Raw genomic sequence first — 19,515 nt, 5'->3', positions numbered from 1 at the left:
TGAAATAAAATAAATGAAAACAATAATCGGGTATCGAACACGGGACGAAAAAATGAGAGGTCGCTACGGTAGCCACTGCGCCACCATTTCAGCTGAGATTTCTGCGCGCTAAGACGCATCTAAATTACCTCGAAATCTTTGACCGTCGTTGTCTCAGAAACGGTCGAGTATCTACGGATAAGCCAAGACACGAGTTCGCTTATTTTCACTCCTCTTCCACTGAGCCAAGTTTCTAGGAAATCCGATTATGGCACTTACCGTATTCTCCTCGTAAGTGGAATACTAATAATGACGAGTGCACAGTTCGAATTTATATAGTTTAAAGTATTATTCTTGTAGACCAGAAAAAAAGGTAATAGAACTGTTTGAAATGTGGAGCTACAAAAGAATGTTGAGAAGTAAGTGAACTGATAATAAACGTGGAGGAAAGTAAAATGTGGCAAACAGTGACAAGAAGAAGAGACAGGATGACAGCAGAAGCTTCGGTGTTAACTGACAGAGCTGTACAGGGTAAAAACTGTACGGTTAGACAGACATTGGGATACATCAAGTAATTGAGGATGTAGGTTACAAGTGTTATTCTGAAATGAAGAAATTGGTACACGAGAGGAAGTGTTAGGGAGCCGCATCAAACTAATCAGAAGTCTGAAAACTGAAAAAAATCTTTAAAGCGATGCACTAAGCATTAACGTAATCAAGTTATTACAATTGTAGGGAAACATTGTTAATGTTACTGCTCTTAAATACTGGGCAAATGTGGTACGTCAAAACTTAGGGTGACAGTAAGTTATATTGGGCGCGGCGGGACAAAGTAAGAAACTGGATCCGTACTTGTTTTTTACAACTGTCGACATTCTGCACGAAATTGTAAATTGGGTGTTGCATTGGAATATTCTCACCCATTCCAACGCTGAAGTGGTGCCGGAAAGCATACTGTATCTTTAACCGGAGTCAGTTCTTTTCTTTTAGAAGATTGTTTCGACTGTGGAAATGCGATGGGATTTCAACTAGGCCCAACGGTATGAATATTTTGGACTGCCGCCCACATCATCTGAATTACGTCGTGGGTGTAACTGATGAGCTGCAAGTGCTAGGGGATAAGGAGTTTACCCTGTATAAATATCCTCGCTATTTCACTGGCCGTGAATTTACGCGGCATAAATAGCACCACTAGTTAGTTTCCATTTTACTATGTTACCAGCAAGTACATTTCAGCTTCCTGCTATTATTTCTGCCTATATGCTCTTCACACTTTCGACTTAAAGCACATTTTTCGCCGTTAATGGCAATATTAGTATTGACGTCATGCTCGTAGTTTGTGATATATGGTGTATAAAAGTTGTGTTAAGATGTTTGGGATGATAGAAGAGCAGAGTCGGTGCTGTATGCGTTTTTCGTATTATTGTCGCCTAAAAGTGGTGAAAACTTCCACAGATGTCAAGCTAACAGACTAAATGGTTTATATTTGTTGGTATCTAATTAAAAAAATTATCACGATATCTATATTGTTTTGCACTTTATATACGTGGTTTCTGTAAGTTATATAGACTAGAGATGGGTAGTTCGCGAACGAACGGGTGCAAAGGAACGGTTCACCAAGATGAACGAAAGGACCGAGAACGAATTCCAAGGAACGATCGGTTCATAGTTCACTTCGGTCGCGGCGGTCTATCTATAGTTCCTGGGAACGAGGAACGATCGGTTCATAGTTCACTAGTTCACTTCGGTCGCGGCGGTCACTTCGGCAGTTCTCTTTCCAGCCTCGGTCGCGTGCTCGTCTCAATCCCGGTCTCCCTCGGCCGCACCCGTCGTTCTTCGCATGACCACCTGTCTCAGTTCCACTGCCGACTGCTCCTAGCTGTTCATTATCCAGTTGTTCGTTTCGTTCACTGCGCTCGCCCATTTTACATGTGTTCCAAACTGTTCTTGCACTTGGTTCTGGTTATTCAGCGTCCACGACCGGCAATCAAAAAGTATTTTATTGTTACGTAAATTACACAAAAATTACGTTGTATCTAATAGGCACGTCTTTTCAGGTAACAAAAGGACATATCAGTTCACAGCTTCCAAACCAAAAACGTTATTACTGCGAACTTAATTGTTATTATTATTGTTGGGTTAACTTTAATAATGCAACATAAAAACCTAAATTTTGCTAAGCGTGTGACGCAAGTATGATGAGAAAACCACATTTTATTTTATGCTTCCATAAAGCCCCTACTTCGCCTACGAACTCAGAGACAACGTGAAGTATATATAGGGTGTAAACGATTATTGTTTACAACGTAGCATAGCTGTATAGTGGAAGTCGAAACGAAGAACTTTATATGGTGTATAAAAGTTGTGTTAAGATGTTTGGGATGATAGAAGTGCAGAGTCGGTGCTGTATGCGTTTTTCGTATTATTGTCGCCTAAAAGTGGTGAAAACTTCCACAGATGTCAAGTTAACAGACTAAATGGACACTTGTGGTCTATTAAGTTGGGAAACAGCCACCAACAGGTTTCCAAGACTACATGAGCTATAGCCCATGCGCGTCGCGTGAGATTTTCATGTTCTCTTCTCCAACTCTCTACACATCGACATCGATTGTTTCGCAATTTTTGCTTGCATTAGCTTGTTATTTCTTCACTGCCTAATTATTACATGTTTGTCTGTTTGTTGTATCTGCTCGTAACGGGCAACACATCGTCCATAATTGGCGAGCAGTCTGTACTCGGGGCCGGTTTTCCGTGCGCCATCCTATATTATTTCCCTGCGATCAGCCACACAACGCTACAGTTGGCTAAACGAGAGGTTCTGCAGAATCACAGAAATTACTTCTAAAAGTGTGTAAGGATTCTGTAATGAATAAAAACTCTATACTCCAGGGGGCAGGCAAGTGCCCCCTCTTGGTGCCCTCCATTCTTCAGTCACCTACACTACTAGTTTTCAATTTTTTCATAAGATCCATATACCAAGCACAAAAGAAGGGTGAACGAGTAAAAATGAACGATTCCCAAAAAAGAATGATCAGCAGTGAACTAGTTCCCAAGGATGAAAGAGTTTGCCCATAGAACAAACCTAATTATGAGCCAATAAAATAATTTGCAGGAATGTCGTAAAATGACTCACTCCTCACTACCAGTGCAACTGGAAATTAAACGTGGATTACTCACGCAGTTTCATATAGTCAAGCCAGGACCGTATGCTTTACCCTTTTCTACTTACGTCAAGTTCTGGTATTAAATCAAAGTTTTTGTGTTTAAATTCTCGCCAGGATCATTTATTCCATATTTTAAGAATTTGTTGCGCCTTAGAGTGCGCTGTTGCTTTTAAATGTACTGAAATTTAAAAAGTCCGCGTAATGGCGGATCAAATGGGGGTCAGCGATAATCCTTTTCGCCTACGCAGCAGCTGTGCTAAATTGCCGGAAAATCTCAAATAAGTGGCAAATGGAGGTTATCGTCTAATAAATGAATGCATTTACGGCCAGTGTTGCTGTACAATGTATTAAGAAGCGTAACTACGATACATTTACCACAATACTGACATATAAGTCCAGATAAGAACAATGGATCTTACAACAAATAAAACAAAAGTAGCTCGATACGACATACGAGCAACAAGATCCAAACCAAACGAGCAATAAAGATCAGTAGAGACAGAGATTCTAATTGTGAGTTGCTATTTATACACTATTTACAAAAGCAGCGATTCTTGTGTGTCTGCTTACATCTACGTCTCTTTCATCATCTTTCATATAATTAATATCTGACATAATTTACATACAGTATCTCTATATCAGAGTTTGTTCATTTTTATACGTTCAAATATATTGTTTATTATTATTTAATGTCACTTTTTCTACACGTTATGCATGATGTATTGAAATCACTACCCAAGGGACGCAACAAATTGCACCTCAGGCTTACATTTCATCATAAACGTACATGTTTTTCAGCACAAGTCGTAACTACATAGGGCTCCTAAATGGCGATCGAGCGGGATGGCGAAATGGCTAAAGATACTTGACTTACAACAGCAAGCGGTGCGGGTTTCAAATCCCATTTTCAGACTCGGGAATGTACAAAATAACATGTCAAACTTGCTCAAGCTACTACAGAGAACAACCTGGCAGATATTTTCAAATTACATACACTGAACACATCAAATGTTACACACACAATCAATTTACAAAATCAGAAATAGCAACACACACAGAAAACAGTGGCCACCCATTCTAAATCACAAAAGAAGGTCTAAAGATTCTCCATCACTTCCAGAAATGTCATAAAATGGATTTAATGGAGGAACTTGAAATTTCTGTGTACCCCAAAAAAGGAAGGAGAAAAGATTCTCACTGACAAACTACACAATGAATCAGTTAATTTCTTCAAATGTTTCTCCTGCATATGATAACTGTAACAAATTTCATAAATACATATATTTCCTCAGAAAAAATATAATCGATAGTTTAGTAGCCAATAGTGATAGAAATACATTTTATAATTTGCAACCTTATATAAATACATAATGTAATCCAAAAAAACGGTAACAACTCTATCTACGAACTCGCTGCGAAGCCATAGCATCTTAATACCTTTGGAGCATGTTTTGTAAACAGACAGTGTAAGTTATCGTTTGCATGTGTGTGATAGTCTCTATAATGGAGGAGACACAATACCTGTAAGTACACAAACAAAAATACCATAGCTAACAATAGCAGTAGCATTTAAAAACACCCAAAGATTCGTATTGACCAATTTCACGATTGCTGTCTAGCTTCAAAAAGACTCAAGAGAGGCAGAAAATCACAAAAATGGCTCTGAGCACTATGGGACTTAACTTCTGAGGTCGTCAGTCCCCTAGAACTTAGACGTACTTAAACCTAACTAACCTAAGGACATCACACACATCCATGCCCGAGGCAGGATTCGAACCTGCGACCGTAGCGGTCTCGTGGTTCCAGACTGAAGCGCCTAGAACCGCTCGTCCACTTCGGCCGGCTCTACTTTGTTGTAATGATATCCTTATCACATTAGTCAGTCACCCAGGCTGTCTTTTACTGCTACTACCCTGTTTAGAACGTTCTAATGGAAAGCAACTTTCAAAGAGCATGAAAATTTTTTTAAGGAAAGCATTACATTTGTCATGTATGTTATCGGCATTATAAACATAGTGCCACTCTTGTTCCTTAATGTGGTTTAAAAAACTCCCTATTGCCGCTGGTTTAGCTTTTCTACATAGTTTGTAATTATATATAACATTTGTTTGAGTACAAAAAACCTTTTAATGTTAAAATTTGTGCATCATGGTCTAACAGGCCATTCACCGTTTTACTAACAGAATGCCCCTCTAGTAATGAAGAATGAATAAAAATATTGTCTATGTAGTGCAACTAGTCCCTGCACACTGGTTGGAAAAATCACCGTCTGCATCAGGTCATAGGAATGTAGGAGATCTTCCAACATCCTTTCCCTTGCACAATCACATGCAAAGTTAATATTGAACTCAACACATATAACTAATTTTTGATACCTCCCAAAAGTGAACCAAGAACCATCTCTAGATTGAGCAGAAATGCTGTGAAGTGAGAGTTAGAAGACCCATAAACAAGTACAATTAGAAATTTAATTTCACTAAATTCAACTGCCATTGCACAACATTCAAATATCTGTTCTGTGCAGAGTCGTGATCCGTCTACGGACTCAAATGAAATACTAACCACAGAACATGGAGGTCGGAAACTTGATTGCTCGGTAAAAGTAGGATAGGCGGTGATATGTTGCAGATCTGACCACAATCGTGAAACTCTGGTCCAGACACAAGTGTTTCGGAGCCCACGGTTCAGTTCACATTGTTTAACATGGAGCTCAACAACGGATGGCACCTACGTGGTCCGTTGTTGACTTAGCGACAACGTAAATTGCGCTTATAGTCGGTTTAGGATCGTCGATCCGTGGAAAAATATAACCTGGTCCGATGAACCACGTTCATTTTTGCACTAAGTCAGTGGTCGTGTCTGGACAACCAGCTATCCAGGGGAACGGCCGACCGAGACTTGCAAGTACCACGGACGTTGGTTGTTGAGGGCAGTGTTATTCTATGGGCGGCATACACCTCGGCTTCGATTCGACCTTTCGTAGTAATCAAAGGCACCATGACTCTGTGGAATACGGGAACACTACTGCGGATCACGTGCTTTCCTTCACGCTCGATGTCTTCACCGATGGTGATGGCATCTTCCGGCAGAATAACTGTCTGTGTCACAAGGTCATAATCATACTACAATGGTTTGAGCAGCGTGATAGTGAACCCACGTTGATTCTTGCCACCAAACTCGCCTGATCCGAACCCAGTGCATCACCAAGCGATGTGGTGCAGTGGTTAGTACACTAGATTCGCTTTCGGGAGGACGGCGGCTCAAATTCACCTACGACCGCCCTTATATAGGTTTTCCACTACTCCTCTGAATCATTTCAAGGAAATGCCAGGATAGTTCCTTTGAGAGGACTCGACCGATTTCTTTCCCCATGCTTCAACGATGTGACACTTTACTGTCTCAAATGACCTCGATGTCAAAGGGATGCTAAACCCTAATCTTCCTTTCTTCCCAATGCAACCATCAGGAACCGGTTCCGCGCCCACAATCCACCGCCCTGTGATTGGACATTTGGTGCCAGATACCTCTAGAACATACCAAGGACTTGTCGAATCCATGAGAGGCAAAATCGTTACTGTACTGCGTCATAAAGATAGACCAACACAATATTAATGAAGCAGCCATAATTATTTGGCTCAACAGTGTATGGCCACCTGTCTAATAGAGGTAAAAGTAAACAATTCCTCCTGCAGAGCGCTGTGTCTCCAATCGTGAAAGGGACAATACAGCGTTTCTACACTGTTCAGTCAACATGGCTCGGAGCCCAGACAATTTGCGCTTCGTCACTTTACGGTAAGAAGTTGTATCAGCACGATAAATTTCCGGTGTAATTGGCTTACACCAGAGCGACGTCATTCGAAAACGCCGTCGTTATCGTGATATTCAAAACAGTGAAGATTTTGTGTTGTAGTAGTAGTCTAGCGTCGTTCAAACTAACTAATCACCATTGTCCACAAATTATTGCTCGTAGATACCCCGAGTACAATGGAACAAAACACTCCACTGCCTTTCTGGAAGCAAGAGCGTGTGCTGTGACGACGCAGAAAATTTGCAACCGTCTCCACACGATCGGTTTGGCCCCTAGGCCTCCATCACGAACAGCTGGCACCGTGATGTGTTAAAAGCGATTGACGGAACACATTGCTGGAAGCTATTTCAATTGTCTAGTTCTCTTCAGCGACGAGTGCAGTATTGGCCTGATACCTGATGAAGAAGAGTATGCTTGAATATTTCTGGTATCTCAACTGCAGATTTTTCAGCGCTCATTTAACTTTAGGACTCTGTATCTCACAATGAACAAAAATGGACTTGTACCACTATTGAAATAAGCCCTTCATATAGGGGTTGGACAAAAATATGGAAACATCGCAAGAAGTGCATTCTTGAACATAAATGCGGATGGTATCCACGCCTGGGGTGGCGCTGTTGATATTTTACCACGGGTGGAACCTGTGCCATGCCCTCAATACGTTGCAAATGTCAGTTATGATCAGAACAGTGCTCTTTGTGGCTAAGTGTGTTATGCCAACGTGGTCAAATTGTTGTTGATCGTATGGAGGGTACTTCCCTAAACAAGGTAGCCTAAGTGCTTGGTGTTTCAAGAGCCACCATGTCGAAGATTTATATCACATGTAGGGAAAGCGGAAAAAACATCATCCACTAAGTCACACTGTGGACAAATGTGTGTGTTGAGTGATCGTGACAGACGGTTATTGAAGAGCTTTGTGACGAAAAATAATTGGGTGACAGCTGCAGAAGTCCCTGCAGAACCGAATGTCGCACTCGCGAACCCTGTCAGCACCAAAACAACACGAAGGGAGCTTTATAAGCTGGGAACTGCAGAACAAGTTGGAATTGCATTTGGATTGGATTGTTTGGGGGAAGAGACCAAACAGTGAGGTCATCGGTCTCATCGGATTAGGGAAGGACGGGGAAGGAAGTCGGCCGTGCACTTTTAAAGGAACCATCGCGGCATTTGCCTGGAGTGATTTAGGGAAATCACGGAAAACCTAAATCAGAATGGCCGGACGCGGAATTGAACCGTCGTCTTCCCGAATGCGAGTCCAGTGTGCTAACCACTGCGTCACCTCGCTCGGTCAAGTTGGAATTCCGAAAGCATATATCAGTGAGGCAAATAACCGTAACACGAAAACATTCTGCCGAAGTCATAAAAAATGGCTCTGAGCACTATGGGACTTAACGTGTATGGTCATCAGTCCCTTAGAACTACTTAAACCTAACTAACCTAAGGACGTCACACAACACCCAGTCATCACGAGGCAGAGGAAGTCATAAAACCAGGACTGTTGACTGCTGAAGGAGTGTTATTTGGTCGGACGAGTCTTATTAACACACTGTGTCCAACTTATGGTCGAGTTTTCGTATTCAAAGTGAAACGTGACGGGGATTCGGTGACGATTTGGGTAGCCATATTGTGATATGCCTTGGACACCATGGTAAGTAACTGTGCAAGGTCGCATTACCGCCCAGCAGCATGTGACCATTTTGGCTGATCTGGTCCATTCCATAGTACAACGTTTATTCCCCAGTGGTGACGGTGGTATTCCAAGACAACAGGGTCCCTGTTCACAAAGCTCGTATCGTCCATGACTGGTTTTGTGAGCACGAGGACGAAATATCGCATCTCCCGTGGCCCCGTCCGCAGCTCGTGGTCTAGTGGCTAGCGTTGCTGCCTCTGGATCACGGGATCCCGGGTTCGATTCCCGGCCGGGTTGGGAATTTTCTCTGCCTGGGGACTGGGTTTTTGTGTTGTCCTCATCATTTTATCATCATCATCGTCATCCGTAATGTGGCTAGATTGGACTGCGCAAAACATTGTGTGAAAAAATTGGGACTTTGTGCGGGCGCTGATGACCGCGCAGATGAGCGCCCCACAAACCAATAATAATAATCATCATCATCATCATTCCGTGGCCCCCACAATCGCCATGCATCATCATTATTGAACCTTAATGACCTACTTATGTGAACTTGCCACGAGTTTCTAGGAAGAATAGTATAAGAGTCCCTTGAAAACCATACTGGACCTGTTTTTAATGGCAAGAGATTTCCTGCACTGTAATAGGCATGGTAATGTGTTCTGTTGTATTTTTGGAAGTTGGAAATTTGAGATAAGTTCTGTGGGACCAAACTGCTGAAGTCATCACTGCCTAGGCTTACACACTACTTAATCTAACCCATGCCCGGAGGAGGACTCGCACCTCCGACAGTGGCAAGGCGCCTTAGACCGCTTTATTAGCAAACGTTCGTAACATTGTTGTTGAATGCTAAGCCGAATATTCGGCGAGAAAATTGTCTACAAACCTGACACTCACGATTAATCTTCGCAGTAGTTGTATTGAGAAGGCCAAGGCAGGCCACAAACGAAACATGGGAGGGCAAGGTCCGGTATTTTTCCTGCGGCAGTTGTGAAAGGCGGCGGATTGCACGGGCTGGTACCCACGGAACTGCCATCGGCGTCCTCGGGATGAGCTATGAGTCGCGATCACGCGCTCGTTTGCTCCCAGGACCTCACGACTCCTGTCACAGAAGACTGCCGCCACGAGGTTTCGTGGCATGTCCGACTTAATGACAATGAGCGCCAATAAGCTGGAACTGAGTTCCGCGTATTGGTTTGATAAAGATCTCACATGACGACGGCAATGTGAAAGACAGCAGTGAGTCTCAGGGCAGGGGTCTGAGTAATTTCGTAGATAAGAACACAGAATAGGGAAAGATTAATCTTTAGCCACTTCTGAGTAACAACTGGAAACGATTTCACAGTCTGACGCAGTCGCCTTGGATACCTGCTACGATGCGACACATTTATATCGCTTCGAACAATATATCTGTAACGATACACTTGAGGGATTTTTGGCTAGAAACCTTTTTCTACACATTTATTTGTGCCGTTTTGCTGAGAATCTGTGCTGTTGGGCGAATACTGTGGATTTCCCCAGCATCTCAAAGGCTATTTTACGACCAGCAAACGTTGCACAGCAAAAGGCTTGTAGAAGAGCATGTTGTGTTGTTGTGAAACAGCATTGCTTACCTATGCTTTCTTGTATTTTCCAGTTGATTATAACGCATATTTTTCTATTTAAATTCACATGTTACTGTGCTGATACTGTGGCTACGCCTTACAAATATTAGCATGAAGAGTGCCTGTATCATCCCAATAGTGTGACAGTGTCACAAAGTTTACAGATAGCTCAGCTTTGAATTTATTAGGACGTGCATGACTTCGATGCTACAATCAATCTTTTCAGCATGATCAAAATTGAGTATGCGTAATGCCGTAGCCAGTAAGTCATCATCGTCGAGCAGTTTCTCCTTCTTCATAACAGAGATTCTGAAATATCTTCAAAGGCCGAGATGACGAACTCATTAAGAGTGAAGGTTGCCGTATTCCGATGGTCCTGTATTAGCGTGGCGAGTGGTAGAAAGAGATAGTATACTGCATTCTTTCATATTCTACGTACCATTTTTTGTCCGTTTCAGTTGATTAACATGTATGTTCTAGGTGAAACACTGTGTTAATTACACCGACACATTTGTAGCGTGTAATTAGAAATGTGTATAAACTAGCAATAGGTTAACGTCAATGTAGCTATTTTACCATAGTTTGCCTCTTGGGACTGTGATTTAGCCCTTAATGTTGTTAAACTTTTTATACCATTAGAACTATTAGATATTTTCTTTCTTTTAATAGGCCGGCCGGAGTGGCCGAGCGGTTCTAGGCGCTACAGTGTGTATCCGCGCAACAGCTACGATCGTAGGTTCGAATCCTGCCTCGGGCATGGATGTGTGTGATGTCCTTAGCTTAGTTAGGTTTAAGTAGTTCTAAGTTATAGGGGACTGATGACCACAGCAGTTAAGTCCCATAGTGCTCAGAGCCATTTTTCTTTAAATAAAAAATAAAGAAATTGAGACTCTATGGACTATAAGGAACGTAGGTAATAGTGATGCTTTTATGTCGGCTCTGAGGAAAAAATTTTTTGCTCACATTTCGCAGCAATGGCAGGAATAAGTGTCATTTCTTATGTATTTAAAAACCAACCAAATGTTGCAGACAACTGAATATAATTCCATCACGTACATTCTGACTGAGCCCCGTTTTTCACTATCTACGTCTTCACACTTCATACGGATGTTATGTTGTAGCACAGTTGCTACACAGAGAAAATCCTTAGAAGATTTTTTCAGCCGTAAAAATAAGTAGTAGCGGTTCTCAAAGTAAGACATTCAATTACATAATTTTAGGACGAGAAAATATATCTTCGTTTGAGAAACACGAAATCTAGAAATGTAGCACCAGTTATTGAGAACTGCTAATAATATCAATAGCACAAAACTAATTTTTGACTTAATTAAATGAAACACGATCTGGCATAGTATCGGCGATGACCTAATCGCTCACTGGAATCTAGTCGGTTACGCAACTTTTTCTTTTTAAGGGCAAAATGTACTGTATAGACTGAGTGACATGTAATATTAGGTTTCTTATCTTACTCTAGAGAATCAGTCACCTATTCTTCAGTACCACAAAATCACAAAATTATCCAAACATTTCACTTTTATGTAATAACCAACAACAATTTTGGTATTCGGTTCATGGATGCCATAAAATGAATGGGTGAAGTCTCTGGCATATGAAATAATATCTTTGGAAAGTTGGAAGCTTTCGAACAGCATAACGGACAGAAGCCTACTCGGAAGATAGATCAGCTCTTGCCCTATTGGTTATAGATCATCATCCAGGGTCGTTTAGTGAACCCTTAGAAGTGAACAGATAGTTGTTGTAAATTGCATTTGCTATGTACAGTGAAGTTTACCGATGATTATTTGCACTTAGCCATTGAGGGCCCTTTTTGTGCTATATGCAGTGTTGCAGACTTCATAATTCGACAAGTCACATACCTTCTTAACTCATTTGTGTAACTTTGTTACTGATTTGTTGGAGTCTTGTAGAACCTTCGTTCTCCTATCGTGTCACCTGACCCTGGGGCATAGCTGTGTAATAGTGGTAGGGAGAAATAGTCTTAGCGGTATACTGCACCAGAATCCGTTTCACGAACTCCCAAACTCGGCCTACCGTAACAACAGTGGCAACCCGGCCCCTATAGCTGTAGCGACGAGGCCTTTACAAAACTGGCGACGAGGGCTTACAAAACAAGGCTAGATTATTTTGCGGTAAGGTCACTTGCCTGTCACCACGGTATTGAAATGAATTAATTGTATGCTAACTGGAAATTAAATCTATCGAAAACATCTGCTATGACTCTGTCTCCTTAAACAATTTGTCAGATTTCTAAGTAAAAAGTACATTTATTTCTTATGTCTGTCCAATTATTTTCAGCTTTCTAATTTCACTGCTTTGATTCTTTACAGAAAATCTGCACGTTGCACTCCACAAAGCAGACGGTAAGTTCATTTTTCACCATTTTATTTTTTGTGACCTACACCTCATAGGTGGTTGCTTGCTGTGCTAAACGATGATTCTTAAGTTGCAGTACAAAACTCTTTATTAACTGCATAAGCTGAGACTGGCGTTTGTCCCAAAAACAATAACTAAAAGATCGCCCGTGATCACTTGAGAGTAACAAACACAAAGTAGAGTAGCGTGGTACCCGCTGGAAGCGTCATCCCGTACGTCTATAGGGCGGCGTCCATTGAGAGACCGCGCCACGTGGAGTGACGTAACAGCAACACGACGGCGTGAAGCAAAGCGGAGCGTCCTTGATTATCTCGGCGAGTTCCGTTTGATGAGCGACATGTGTAGACGCGTGGTTGAGGACATATACACTCCTGGAAATTGAAATAAGAACACCATGAATTCATTGTCCCAGGAAGGGGAAACTTTATTGACACATTCCTGGGGTCAGATACATCACATGATCACACAGGCACATAGACACAGGCAACAGAGCATGCACAATGTCGGCACTAGTACAGTGTATATCCACCTTTCGCAGCAATGCAGGCTGCTATTCTCCCATGGAGACGATCGTAGAGATGCTGGATGTAGTCCTGTGGAACGGCTTGCCATGCCATTTCCACCTGGCGCCTCAGTTGGACCAGCGTTCGTGCTGGACGTGCAGACCGCGTGAGACGACGCTTCATCCAGTCCCAAACATGCTCAATGGGGGACAGATCCGGAGATCTTGCTGGCCAGGGTAGTTGACTTACACCTTCTAGAGCACGTTGGGTGGCACGGGATACATGCGGACGTGCATTGTCCTGTCGGAACAGCAAGTTCCCTTGCCGGTCTAGGAATGGTAGAACGATGGGTTCGATGACGGTTTGGATGTACCGTGCACTATTCAGTGTCTCCTCGACGATCACCAGTGGTGTACGGCCAGTGTAGGAGATCGCTCCCCACACCATGATGCCGGGTGTTGGCCCTGTGTGCCTCGGTCGTATGCAGTCCTGATTGTGGCGCTCACCTGCACGGCGCCAAATACGCATACGACCATCATTGGCACCAAGGCAGAAGCGACTCTCATCGCTGAACACGACACGTCTCCATTCGTCCCTCCATTCACGCCTGTCGCGACACCACTGGAGGCGGGCTGCACGATGTTGGGGCGTGAGTGGAAGACGGCCTAACGGTGTGCGGGACCGTAGCCCACCTTCATGGAGACGGTTGCGAATGGTCCTCGCCGATACCCCAGGAGCAACAGTGTCCCTAATTTGCTGGGAAGTGGCGGTGCGGTCCCCTACGGCACTGCGTAGGATCCTACGGTCTTGGCGTGCATCCGTGCGTCGCTGCGGTCCGGTCCCAGGTCGACGGGCACGTGCACCTTCCGCCGACCACTGGCGACAACATCGATGTACTGTGGAGACCTCACGCCCCACGTGTTGAGCAATTCGGCGGTACGTCCACCCGGCCTCCCGCATGCCCACTATACGCCCTCGCTCAAAGTCCGTCAACTGCACATACGGTTCACGTCCACGCTGTCGCGGCATGCTACCAGTGTTAAAGACTGCGATGGAGCTCCGTATGCCACGGCAAACTGGCTGACACTGACGGCGGCGGTGCACAAATGCTGCGCAGCTAGCGCCATTCGACGGCCAACACCGCGGTTCCTGGTGTGTCCGCTGCGCCGTGCGTGTGATCATTGCTTGTACAGCCCTCTCGCAGTGTCCGGAGCAAGTATGGTGGGTCTGACACACCGGTGTCAATGTGTTCTTTTTTCCATTTCCAGGAGTGTAGAAGTTTGGATCTGGCCGTGGGTCGGGCACGCATAGGCAAATTGTAAGGTGACCGCTCGCGATAAACGGGTAATCCGGGTTCGAGTCCCCGGTCCGGCACAAATTTTCACTTTCGTCATTCCATTCTACAGCTGATGACAGTCATCCGCAATTGCGAATTCATTTGATGTGTTTCGTAACGGCTGTGGGCACCGCAATGCCTGTTCCCTTGCAAATGCATTCGTAATCAGAATAGCAGAGGCACTGCAATATCTTAAAGATTCAACTGGCTCTACTATAGCACTTTTCATTTTAAGTACTTTTTAAGTACAGTAGTAAAAGATGACATTGAATCTTTGGCACTATCCGTGTCATCATTTACTACTGCACTTAAAACGTAAGTTTAAGTACTACAGCAGAGCCAGTTTAATTTTTAGCGCTGTCACTTAACTTTAAATTGTATATTCTGACGGTGCTCTTGTTGGTTCGAAGACCGAAATCGGTAAATTAAAAAAAATTAAGTACATCTCGTGGCTGTTTTTGAACACTTTGTATTTTTTTGTTTGTGCCCAATTTCAGTTGTAAAAGGTAAAACATGCCACAAAAGGTAATTTGGCATATTGGGTTTAGAAGGAATATCTTCGAAATGATATACAAAAAAGTTTTTCGTATGAAAGTTGATATGTAATCAACGTTCTTGAGAGCTGCATAATCAAGTTTTGTAATAATCAGGAATTTTGCACAATATCCCATCACCATTAATTAGTTTTTGTTACGGATTAAATTAAAGAAGCTTTCAAGCCACATACATGCATTTATAGTAAAGCTTGTTTCTGAAATACCATTTTTGGAAAATAAAGTATATCACGGCCTCCTCTGTAGCAGACCGTGGCTGTAAACAGTGCTGTCGGAGTATTTTCAACATACCTAATTAAAATATCTAAACATTCATTATTATTCTAAGTATTTATTTTACTTATATTTTTTGTTTTAAATTGGTATTTTACGTTTTATATTCATATATTTTTTGTTTACCGTTTCACATACCGGTAGTTTGTTGCCTGTAAGTGATAAGTAACTCATTATTGTGATACAAAATGATTACAGTAGTGATACTCTGTAAAGAAACGCTTAAAACATTTTTTTTTTACACTATGCATTTCTGCACGTAACATACGTGTCGGAGAACACTATATAAAATAAAATTCAGCAGGCTCCAAATTGTTGTGGGTGATCCTTCAAATACTTGATTTCTACCAGAAATACATCTGCACAATGTAAAGCATCGATGAAGAGAATTGATTATGTACTAGTGCCTGCGACTTGATTATATTGAGATTGACATAAAAATTATTCAGCACACTAGATCTGAAAATCTTCTCACAAAATTTTTCCAACGTCGAAGCCCTATACGTTCCACGGCTGTACCTGTGCCATCGAGCCCTTCGGGATCACCAGGTGTTTCTTGTCTTAGGGTATGACGCTGGAAACTTTTTTTTTTACACTGACCACCCGCCTCGTCATAGTTTTAAAAAAAATCACTGGTGAGTTTGGACCGAGAATTCGCGAATCTCCTTTTGAAGCCCCAAATATCATTCTCACAGCATCTAAATCTGGTAAATAAAGTCTGACCAGGTCAAAAGGTATTTGGAAGATGTTTCCTTTCCCAGTGAGGAAGAAAAATCTGTCTTATTGTTAGATTCTTGGGGCGGTCAATGTGACAGAACCATTTAGAGCACCATATCTTAGGGCAAGGGACTTGTTCATCAGATTATCCCAAAGAGCTCGATGGTACAGGTACAGCCGTGAGATGTATACAACTTCTGATGTTGGAAGAACTTTGTGAGGAGTTTTTCAGATCTAGTTCTGTCGAAAGATCTCCACTTGAGAAACAATATAATCATGCTGCAGCTACTAGTAAATAATGAACTCTCTTCGCCGAGGCTTTACAATGTACTGAAACATGCCTGATACAAAGAAAGATATTTGGAGGATCACACGTAACAATTTGAAATCCTGCTGAATTTTGTTTTATATTGTTTACTTCTTCGCGTATACTTTGTGAAGAAAATTCGTTCATTTTATGTATTTTGTTTAGAAAAACGTTATGATTTAAACGTTTCTTTACAGATTATCATTACTGTAATGATTTTTATCATCATAATGAGTTAATAAGCAGACTGCAGAAAATCAAGAAAACGTCCAGACTTGTTTCACTTTTGTATAACAAAAAATGCCTGTCAAACGGCACTGAAACCCGACACTACAACACAGTAATCAAACCGACAGTCACATATGCAAGTGAAACACACTCATTGAATCGAAAACTAGATTTACCAGAAATTAAGAAGGTAGAGAGAAACATTATTAGAAAAACTCTGGGACCACGATACACACAAGATGGATATAGACTGCAAAATATCGAGACAACAGAAAAAGTATCAAACATCGAAATTGACATCAGAAAGAGACCAATGAAACTCTTTGGACACGTTGACAGATTATTTGGAAACAGACTAACTAATGTCTATTGGACTATGTTACTTCCTTTAAAGCATCAGTACCTAGGATAAACGAAGTTAAGAAGGATTTGACGAAGGCAATGATTGATGTAACTAACACATCAGACAGGGATACATTCAGAAGCAAAATTGATAAGTGGAAGTTTATTCCAGAGATGGAACCAAAGTGGACTGAAGAAAGAAAGAAAGCCTTCGGGGAGAAAATGAAGAAATATTGGGAAAATAAGAAGGACCCTAAGAAATATTGAAAATAACCTGCTTATCGTTCTCCTGTCAGGACATTCGCTAATACTTCTACTACTACTACTACTACTACTATTAATAATAATAATAATAATAATAATAATAATAATAGTAATGAGTTATTTTCAATTTACAATATACACTTATGTGAAACGATAAACTAAAAAAAGAATTTAAAACTTCAAATAACAATTTAAAACATAACATAAATGTGATTAAAATAAATACTAAGAATATTTAATCATGAATTAGGTATGTTGAAAATAATCAGACAGCTCATAGTGTACAGATTATTTTCCAGAAGTGGTATTTCACAAAACTAGCTTTATTACACAGGGTGTATACGGCTTGAAAGATTCTTATTCATGTTGTAACAAAAGGTTTATTTTTTCAATTTCGGAATTCAATAGTAATGGTGGGGTGTTTTGCAAAATTTCAGATATTACAAAACTTTGACACAGTTTTCATTAACTTTAATGACATATATGAAAAACATTTATATACAGGGCGTTTCAAAAAGAAAGAGCAGATTTCAAACATTTATTTCTCAAAAACTACAAATGATAGAAACACAATTCCAACGGTCCTTCACTCAATATGAGTACCAAATGTTACACAACAAATATCAAAACTGTACCTCAATATGAGCACCATTTGTTACACGACAAATATCAAACCGGTATCTCATTTCTTGCCACACACGACGCAACTGGTCTTTAGTTACCGAATTCACGGCCGCAACAATTCGATGTCGTACCTCTTGAAGAGTAGCGGGCATAGGTGGGACATAAACACAGTCCTTTATGTACCCCCACAAATAAAAATCGCAGGGAGTAAGGTCTGGTGACCTGGGAGGCCACAGACGATGACATTGATCTTGTGCTCCTGCTCTTCCAATCCACCGTCCTGGAATGGTGTTATTTAGGTACCGTCGTACAGGTTCAGAGAAGTGTGGTGGGGCGCCATCTTGCATGAAGATGAAGTGATTTGAATCTTCCTGAAGTTGAGGAAATAGCCAGTTTTCTAACATGTCCAGGTAAATGGTTCCTGTGATAGTTTTCTCCATGAAAAAGAAAGGTCCATAAACTTTGTTTACCGAAATTGCACAAAAGACGTTAACCTTTGGTGAGTCTCTTTCATGTTGAATAACGTCCCTCGGAGTTTCACTCGCCCAAATTCGTACGTTATGCCGATTAACTTTACCAGAAATGTGAAACGTTGATTCATCTGAAAAAATTAATCGTTCGGCAAAATTGTCCTCTTCCATGTCCTGTAGAATTGCAGTTGAAAATTCGAACCTTTTGTTGTGGTCGTCAGGACGCAATGCTTGCAATAACTGCAGTTTGTACGGCTTCATGTGCAGACGGTTACTCAGAACGCGCCATACCGTTGTTTTAGACATGTTTAGTTCGTGACTTGCCCGTGCCGTGGATTTTCTAGGGCTCCTTTCGTAAGCTGCACGGACACGCTCGACATTTTCATCCGATGTGCGTGGACGACCCGTGCTTTTTCGCTTGCAGATGCAACCATCTTCTACGAATCTGTGATGCCACTCATAAATTTGCTTATGACGAGGCGGCTGTTTGTTGAATTGACGGCGGAATGCACGTTGCACACCAACAATGGACTCTAACTTTGCAAATTGCAGCACACAAAATGATCGTTCCTGTGGTGTCGTCGCCATTTTCCTACAAACAAACGCCAGCGCCACTGCGGATTTGCATGGAACTTCTGCGCGGACCATTGAAAAACTTTGAACCTTTCTCTGACAAGAAACGTTTGAATTGTGTTTCTATCATTTGTAGTTTTTGAGAAATAAATGTTTGAAATCTGCTCTTTCTTTTTGAAACGCCCTGTATATACATCATCGTTTCGAAGATATTCCCTCTGAACCTAATACACGAAATTACTTTTCAGGGTGGATTTTGAAATTGAAACCGGACACAAACAAAAAAATACGTATTTCATTATTCACGCCCTCCATGTTTCATCGAGGTCGTTTTTTTACCCTCGGGAATGTTCCCTTCTGAGATTCATTGGAAGACTGTTACGAAAATGTAACTCATCCACGAAAGAAGTGACTTACATAACCATAGTTCGCCTGATGGTTGAGCTTTGGTCGGCTGTGTGGTTTCGCTTACTAAGTACGAGAGCATTACAAAGATGGTCACTAAACTACATTGGCAGCTGCCACAAGAGAGTCGTCGTTCACCACAGAAACGTTTATTGTTAAAATCTGAGAACGGAAGTTCCAAGAAGATTCACACAACATATTACTTTTCCCCTCCCGGACGTCTCGCGAAACGGCCATGACTTGAAAATCGAAGGATATGAGAGCTTATACAGAGGCCTACTGAAGTCGTTCTTCTCACAAAACCATTCCCGGATCAAACACGAAAGGAATGTGCTGTAAC

At 41.8% G+C, this 19,515-nt stretch overlaps 1 protein-coding gene across 2 annotated transcripts in view; it reads left to right on the top strand.

Moving 5' to 3' along the window:
* LOC124796389 (protein GDAP2 homolog) overlaps positions 1-19,515 on the top strand; it is a 969,166-nt gene that overhangs the window by 403,327 nt on the left and 546,324 nt on the right. For both annotated transcript variants that reach the window (XM_047260559.1, XM_047260558.1), the window contains exon 5: positions 12,534-12,566. The gene's annotated coding sequence lies outside the window, so the exon portion shown is untranslated. The remainder of the gene's footprint in view (positions 1-12,533; positions 12,567-19,515) is intronic.

This window comes from Schistocerca piceifrons, chromosome 4 (genome assembly GCF_021461385.2).
Source record: "Schistocerca piceifrons isolate TAMUIC-IGC-003096 chromosome 4, iqSchPice1.1, whole genome shotgun sequence".
Lineage (NCBI taxonomy): Eukaryota > Metazoa > Arthropoda > Insecta > Orthoptera > Acrididae > Schistocerca > Schistocerca piceifrons.
The sequence above is the reverse complement of the archived record's forward strand: the minus strand, read 5'-3'. Positions and strand labels throughout refer to the sequence as shown.